Genomic DNA, 9,002 nt, shown 5'->3' with positions numbered 1-9,002 from the left:
GGGGAGGGGGGGGTTGGGGGGGAGGGTTGGGGGAGAGGGGGGTAGGGTGGAGTGGGGAGAGGGTGTAGGGTGGGTTTAGGGGAGAGGGGGAGAGGGTGTAGGGTGGAGTGGGGAGAGGGTGTAGGGTGGGTTTGGGGGAGAGGGGGGAGTGGGGGAGAGGGTGTAGGGTGGGTTTGGGGGAGAGGGGGGAGTGGGGAGAGGGTGTAGGGTGGGTTTGGGGGAGAGGGGGGAGTGGGGAGAGGGTGTAGGGTGGGTTTGGGGGAGAGGGTGTAGGGTGGGTTTGGGGGAGAGGGGGGAGTGGGGAGAGGGTGTAGGGTGGGTTTGGGGGAGAGGGGGGAGTGGGGAGAGGGTGTAGGGTGGGTTTGGGGGAGAGGGGGGAGTGGGGAGAGGGTGTAGGGTGGGTTTGGGGGAGAGGGTGTAGGGTGGGTTTGGGGGAGAGGGTGTAGGGTGGGTTTGGGGGAGAGGGTGTAGGGTGCGTTTGGGGGAGAGTGGTGGTGGGAGAGAATTGGGGGGGTGGGGGGGTTTGGGTGGGAGGGGTGGTGGGGAGGGGGGGTTTTGGGGAGAGTGGAGGGGGGGAGGGGAGGGGAGGGGCAGGGAACGGGAGGGATGTGGAGGGGAGGGGGAGCGGGAGGGATGTGGAGTGGAGGGGGGAGGGTAGGGGGAGCGTGTGGATGGAGAGGGGGGAAGGGAGGGAGTGGAGGGAGGGAGTGGGGGGAAGGGAGGGAGTGGAGGGAGGGAGTGGGGGGATGGTGGAAGGAGGGGAAGAGAGGGACAGGAGGTAAGGGTGGGGGAAGGAAGGAGAGGGAGCTGAGGGGGAGGGAGGGGAGGAGAGTTGGTAGGGGAGGGGGGAATGGGAAGGCAAGGAGAGGAGGTTGTTAGGGGTGGGGAGGGAAGTCAGGGTTCAGGGATGGGGAGGGGAGGGGGAGAGAGGGGAATACTGAATCCGCCCTTATCAACATTATAAATGAAATCCCCTGCAACCTATGACTATGGTACATTCTTCGGCCTTGTTCTCTATCTTTCTGAAACCTTGACACAGTTGACCACCCCAACCTCTCGCTGTTGTTGTGTGCAACACGAGCTCACCCTTCTTCTCATTCAGACCGACAACAACCCATTACATGACTTGTCACCATCTTGCAGCATTACAACTGTAGTCGAATTCACATATCTACCCTGTGATCCATCTTAGTAAAATTGTCCTGGCTTGGTTCCATCTTAGCTATCCGATCATAACCAAAGCAATGGGTTCTCTTCCATTACCTTTCAATCCATCAAAACTCTCATTGATCCCTTCCTCATTTACATATTGCAGTCACAAATGCATAAATTCCTCCTAAAGAAACTGAGTAATGTTGATTTTTTTTCCCCCAAAATAGGCAATAAGACGTAGGGTATTTGATGCAGTCACAAATGCACTACTCAGTTTCATTGTGAGGTATTTAGTACATTTGTGACTGCATCAAATACCCTACATCGCACTGCCTATTTTGGGGGAAAAAAATCAACATTACTCAGTTTCATTGTGAGGTATTTAATGTCGATTTTTTTCCCCCAAAATAGGCAGTGCGATGTAGGGTGTTCACAACATGGGAACAGATCCTACAGACATGGGGTCAGCTTCCAATGTTTGACAAGCTACAATTTCCTCAAGTTAGGCATTGTGATGTCCTCGCCAAACCTATTTTTAGTTCTGGGGCAGTGAAGCTGCTGTCATTTCCATTTTGATTAATTGATGTGTCGACAATTGTGTTTGTAAACAAATCCTATGAGATTTGCCAATTATCTTTACGAACATATTCTTTTGGTGTCATGATTATGGTTATTCAACAGAGGCAGGTGAAATTGTGCATTGATATTGTGCAGCTCCACCTGCCTGCCAACCTCTGTAGGCCCTCTTCTCATTGCAAGCAGTCAAATATGACTTTGCCATTGACACCAAATGTGGCATTGGGGAAGAAAATAATCACAAAGCATTTACATTAATTGCCACTGTCACGGACAGGATATATTTACCTTCTTACTGCCCATAATCAGTATGTTTTGTATTTTTTTATTCATTTACGGCATGTGAACACCGCTGACTGGGTCAGCATTTATTGTCCATCCCTAATTTCCCTTGCAAAGGTGGTGGTGAGCTGCCTTCTTGAACCACTGCAATCCAGGTGGTGTAGGTACATCTACAGTGCTCTTAGGGAGGGATTTTGACTCAGCGATAGTGAAGGAGCGGTGATATATTTCCGAGTCAGGATGGTGAGTGGCTTGGAGTGTGTATTCCTATCAAATAATTCAGCAGCAAGCTTCTGTGTGTTTAAAACAGATGCTATTTATTCTCACACACTTACCCAAAATTAACACAATGTCACACACTTGGTTTCACGCAATGCACAGACACACATACACACAAAGGTTGGATACAGATAAAGAGAGTGCATTTTGATAGATTACAGTTAACTCAGTCTCTGATTTACAATTTCTGGTCTCCCACATTGCAGGCCTGTGGTTTCTTGAATGGATTTGATTTTTAAAGTTGAAGTGAGGGTCTTGTAAAGCAAAGGATTCACAGTAGGTTGCAAGGTTTCTTGTAGTCGAATATCTAGGAGATTGGATCTCAGGTGAACTTTGAAACTGGAACAGGTTAAATACTTTAGCTACTTGTAGCTAGCTTCCGAATCTGGTTCTCAGACTGGCTGATGACTGATGGTTCCTGAAACCAGCTTCAATTAGATGAAAGCTGGTTTAACACTTCTAAGGTCCACCCAGTCCAGTATGAATGGGGGAACGGAAGATTGGAGAAACTTGGGATCTCTATCCTTGAAAGGAGGTAACTGAGTAGGAACCTGATGGTGCTGAGTAATATGGTAAATGGTAAATGGGGCAAAAGGGATCAAAGGATATGGGGAGAAATCGGGAGCAGGCTATTGAGTTGGATGATCAGCCATGATCATAATGAATGGTGGAGCAGGCTCAAAGGGCTGAATGGCCTAATCCTGCTCTTATTTTCTATGTTTCTATGTGTCAGCTGTGGTTCAGTTGGTAGCATTCTTATCTCTGAGTAAGAAGGTTTCCCACTCCTGGACTGAGCACAAAAATCAAGGCTAACATTCCAGTGCAGTAGAGGGAATGTTGCATTACCAGAGGTGCTGTCTTTTAGGTGAGATGTTAAACTGTGGCTCTCAATCCTGCTTCCATAAAAATCCCACTGCGCTATTTCAAAGAGCAGGGAAGTTATGCGCAAATAGGCGCTCACATTTTCTACATTACACCAGTGACTACACTTCAAAAATACTTAATTGGCTGTACACAATGGGCCAAATGGCCTCCTTCTGCGGTCTAACAATTCTTTGATTTTGTAAAGCACTTTGAGTTGTCCGGCGATTGTGAAAGACACTATATCCTTTCTGCCTTTCTGTTTATGGTGCAGAAAAATAAATCTGGGTGCAGCGTCAACATGAAAGGGCAGATTTAAGACAGATGTTGGGAAGAATGATTAACACTGAGTTCTTTTTTTAAACCTCCACCACCTTACCTACAAGTTCAGTTTTTAAGGAACAGATTGGTACAGCGATGCAAAGGGACAGAGTGTGACTAACTTTGGGGTGAGCCAAGATAGGATGAGCTTCCTCATTCCATAGGGAGAATTTTCTGCCTGTTGGGCAAGCGGACCGGGCGCAGGCAGGCGTGGACCAGATTGCCAATCGCGATCGGGTCCACCCCGCCATTTTATGCAGGCAGGCCAATTAAGGCCCGCGCAGCGTGAATCCTGCTGACGACAGCGGGAGTAGGCGAGTGCTGGCGGGACTGCCATGACCACGGTCCAATGGTGAACCGGCAGCCTGTTTTAAAAAGTTGCTACAGCCTTTCAAAGGCTGCAAATCATGGCCAATGGAAGGGCTCCCCAGAGTGCTTCTGGTGAGCAGGCCAGGCAGTGGGGCACTGTGCCCCTCGTTTTTCAGATGATTGCCTTGCTGCCCTCCTCGAGGAGGTGGAAGCATGGCGGGAGCTCCTCATACCCCAGGACAGGAGGAGGAGGAGGAGGAGGAGGCCCCCTCCACATGACCAAACGTGCCTGGGAGGAGGTGGCAGAGATTGTGAGCTCCTGCGATGTGGTGCGATGCACCCGGATCCAGTGTCGCAAGTGCTTCAATGACCTATTGTGCTCAGGAAGGGTGAGTACCATGTTGGGATTGGTCACTTAACCCAGCAGGTAGGCTTTGTCCCCTGGTAATCCCGCCCCCAACTCTGAGTTTAGTGACTGCCAAGTGGTTATGGTACTGGGTTTGTAACCCCAAAATCAAGAGTTCAAATCTCACAATGGCAAACTATGAAACAATGTAACTTCATCTGAAACAGATGGAAACGTGTTTGTACTCGAAAGAGTTACATTGAATCATTGATGGCATATATCCTTCACTGGGTGGGCTAGCTTGGCTCTGTGACGAGCGGCTTGCCGGCTCCGGGCCGATTTCCTGGTCGGTCTCCATTTGTCGCTTGGTGGTGGTGACACGTGTCTCGGGTGCGCCGGTTGTTTTGTTCCTGACCGCGGGAGAAAGTGGCACACGGCACAGGTAAGGGGAAGGCTCGGGCGGGCTGGGGGAATGTGCAGTGCACCAGAGGGAGTGAGCACACAATAAGGGGGGCGCGTGCACCATCAACTGCATGTGACCGTGGTCCTGTCCCAGGAACCGCACTGGGAATGACCAATGGCTCTCTCCACCACAGCCCTTGAGGAGGCGTGGATCCTACTGTACCGCTGCTCAGCTTCTGTTCTTGGATGGCGGAGAGGCATCATGAGCCACCTTCTGAGGGGATAGCCCTTGTCAGCCAGCAGCCATCCATCCAGCTGAGCTGGAGCACTGAAGAGCTCCGGCACCTGGGAGTGTCTGAGGGTGTAGGCATCATGGGAGCTGTCTGGGTACCTTGCACAGACTTGTAGAATCAGCACCCTGTGATCACACACTATCTGCACGTCCATGGAGTGGAAGCCCTTCTTGTTGACAAAGGCACTGGGCTCACCTGCTGGCGCCTTGGTGGCCACGTGTACAGTCGATTGCATCCTGGATGCGGGGGAAGCCAGCAATGGCCGCAAAGCCTCTGGCTCACTGTGTCTGGCTTGCCTGGTCCCAACGGTAGTGGATGAAGGTCAACTATTTCCCTGAATAGAGCGCCGGAATCTGCTTGACACAATTGTGGACAGCTGATTGGGAGACACCGCAAAGATCACCCACTAACCCCTGGAAGGAGCCAGAGGCATAGAAGTTGAGGGCAGCTGTGACCTTTAGTGCCGCTGGTATGGGGTGTCTACCCACAGTTCATGGAGATCTCAGGCCCGATCATCTGACAGATATAGTTGACTATCTCCTTTGAGAGACGGAGCATTCTTTAGCACTGCACCTCAGACATATTAAGGTAGCTGCTTCACCGCCTGTATGCCCTGACAGCAGGATAGTGGCGTCTTCTGTGGCCCCTTCCGCCTTGGACTGCCCCTTGACCCTGCACCCCTTGTGCCTGAGACTGACCTCACAAAGTGGGCTCCCCTGAAGGCTGAATGTGCATTCCTGGCCTCCTTCCCCCTACTAGCCCTCCCTTCCTCTTCAGAGGAGATGCCTCCAGTGGAGAGTTCAGCTTCCATTCCCAGGCTAAGGGAAGGCTTCCTGAAACATGCAGGCCCAAAAATGATTCCTCACTGCAGAGTGCTGACCTGAAAGTTGTGAGTCCAGACCAAGCAGCTGGTATGTGTTTTGAAGTATTGCAGATCACACAGGCAAGCATCAGTAACTTTGAAAAATCAATATTTGACAGAGCACACTTGCAACCCCACTGAGCCCTCTTACCCACCCATTAGTGAGGTTTATACAAATGTGTCCCATTCGTCTGCCCATTGCACCCGTTCACTGACCTGAAGATTGCATTGGTTTCGAAAAATTGCCGTCGATTGGTGCCTCAAGGGCCTTAAGTGGCCGGTTAATTAATGGCGGGCATGCATCAAAGATCACGCACGCCTGCCCGATGAAATATCGCGATGGAGAACGGTGATGTTGGGACCTTCAACTGACATCACTGCGCATCATTTTACGCATGGGCGTGTGGGGCCTGTCCTCGCACGGCGATGGAAATATTCTGCCCCATATTTACCTTGTGAAAAAGACAAAGGGTTCATATGGAAGAGAGCCATTCAGATTAGACTTTCCTAGGCCCAGTTCTGGATTGCATTCACTATCCAGACAATCTATCATTTCATCGCGAGGAGGAGCCAGTAATTTCCCAAGTTATCGTTGCGTTGCCCCAAAAATGCCCATTGTGACCTCAGTTGGAGATGGAAGCTCTGGTTCCCAGGACACTGGCTCTAATTCCCAGATCCGAATGTTGATTTTGAAAATAATCATTCTTTGCAGTCAGGCCCTCCCCAGTTGACACGGGCACCTGCAGATGTACTTTCAAAGTGTAAGAAAGCCATGTCGGAACACAATGTTTTGGTGGTGGAAAGTGCCTGTAAGTATGCCTGTAAAATTTGCTGCAAGTCCTTTTTAACATTAACGGATTGCAAGAAATACATTCGTGTTCACACAGGAGAAAAGCCCTATGCATGTTTAAAATGCAGGAAAAAATTCAGTCAGTCAAGCCACTTGTACAAGCATTCCAAAACAACCTGCTTGAGATGGCATGCCAAGTACTCTGCTTTGAGATTAGACTTTCAGCACAATTCATCATTCTAAAGAGTGATGATTTTAAAAAAAATTGCTTGTAAAATTAAAGATGAAAAGCTTTTTGACTGATTAACCAGCAAAGTGTCTGTAAGGTGCTGAGTCCAGGGCAAATTAAATTTTGTAGAATTTAGCAACTATTATATGTACTTCACTTTTATATGCTCTTAAGCTGTTTCGTTTCAGTAGTTGCACGCTAAAGCAAATCTGCTAAGTGATTAGTACAGAATTGTGTCTGTGTATCTTTCAAAAGTTTAGCTTATCTCTTGAAGGTATTTAAATTAAAGAAGGAACTAGTAAGCCATTTGTCAACTGGTGGGAATCTATATTTGTGTTTGGGGGTGGGTGGGAGCACTGGTCAAAGTTTGAACTTCATCACCTACTATTGAACACCACCTTGTGCTGGAGGACTGCAGGAGAAATACATCACTGATCAGAAACCTTCAGATGGTTCAATTCTGTAAATGATATTCCGGTACTATCTAGAACCATCGTCAGCACTAGTAGAAATGTTAGATGGAACATCCAAAAAGAGGAAAGTTTTGCAAAATTAGCATAATAAATGAAGAGAACCACCTTCGGAAAGAAATTAGAAGTGAAATGAACCCAGTTCTGCTTGGGGTTTTGCTTGACAGCACAAAGCTGTCCAGAATTCGTCACTGTCTCTATAATGGTATTGGAGAGAACACTTGCAGAGCCTGGGGAGCTCCATGTTACATTTATCCCATGCTGTATGTCTTGTAAGTACAAGGTATATCATTTACAGCAAGCACAGTCTGACCAAACAGAAGGGCAAGTAACATACATACATAGGTGTTTTTCTAGACTGGATTACTGGTTTGTACTGATGACACACACATTAACTTTCTCCATGAGTCAATGGTTTCCTGGTTTTCTAGCTCTTGCTACTGACCAAGTTCCCTGATTCCATGGTTGATCCCACTGCTTTAAAGCTCCTACCCTTCATTGACTCTAGGTTTGTCATATGACACACTCCCTCCCAATATGCCAGACAGTTGTGGACAAGATGCTGCTTTATGGATCAGTCTGTCATGAATGACCTGAGCTTGTGATACTGGGTGCAGGCAGGTAAAATATTTCCCATTTCTATCTACATCTTACAAGAGAATTTTAAAAGACAATTTCCAGGCAATATAACCAATTCAGTCCAACTTTGTTTTTAAAAGAACGATATTAAAACTGGAGAAAATCAGCTTGTCAGAAGCAAAACTAAATAAACAAGCTTTAGTGTATAAATTAGACTTTTAAGGCAATACTTTTGTTTAAGATAGTGACAGCGCAGTCAGTTATACAGTATACTTTTGGTCTGGAATATTTATTCATAATTTCAAATGCAGCACAGTTTTCCAGGATATTACATCAAATTTACGGATGTCAATGCGGTATTTGCAGATTTCTAAAAACTGTGGTTCTATTGAAAATTGGCATTAAGTGCACAGCACTTTCTGAACATAAAGGGCGGTGTATGAACATTTAAAATGTCTTTTAACCATAAGTAACTAAAGGAGAAACTTTAAATCTATTTGAAGAGCCCCCTTAAGTTTTTTTTTTAAACAAGTCATGAAATGTAGCATTCTTACAATTCAGTACGTAGATATGGAGACTGAGGACCCGGTTGATTAGCAGTACCTATCTAAAGCCCCATCGAAAATTTCAGCTGTATGGATCCTCTGAAAAAGTTATTAGAATCCGAAGCAACGTGAAAGGTGTATTTATTACACTAGACTGTGTGAAGAGCCTTATGCTACTAGTTATCCTAACTTGAGATTGATGTTACAAAAATTGCTATGGAATGGGACTAACAGAATAATGGTGAAAACACTGTCAAAGTATACTGTGTAGCAAAAAGTAATTTTGTACTGTATGAACTGTCTCTGTATAAGGTCAACATACTGTATAATGAATAAAAGTTCATGTTCAGCAATATTCATAAACTTGAGAATATTATGTAAGATCTGTTCTTCTACATGAAAACCTTTACACAGTGGTAGTGTAAATTTAAAATAACATGCTACAATCCACAGGATCTCTCAATCACTACCAAATTCAAGTTAGTCCTCAAAGGGAGGAAAAATCATTCAAGCAAAGATTGTTTCCATTTAATTTTCAAATTCATTGAATGGAGCATGAAATTACTTCATATTGCATTAGTTTAGTGTAAATATTGATCATTAATGTGGGATATAAATACAGTACATTATTGCATTGGTATTGTAGAACCTGCAGGTTCTTGGCTCCAGTACTGTTTCAACACCAATATAGGCATAGAATATGAGG

This window comes from Carcharodon carcharias, chromosome 4, assembly GCF_017639515.1.
Source record: "Carcharodon carcharias isolate sCarCar2 chromosome 4, sCarCar2.pri, whole genome shotgun sequence".
Lineage (NCBI taxonomy): Eukaryota > Metazoa > Chordata > Chondrichthyes > Lamniformes > Lamnidae > Carcharodon > Carcharodon carcharias.
The sequence above is the reverse complement of the archived record's forward strand: the minus strand, read 5'-3'. Positions refer to the sequence as shown.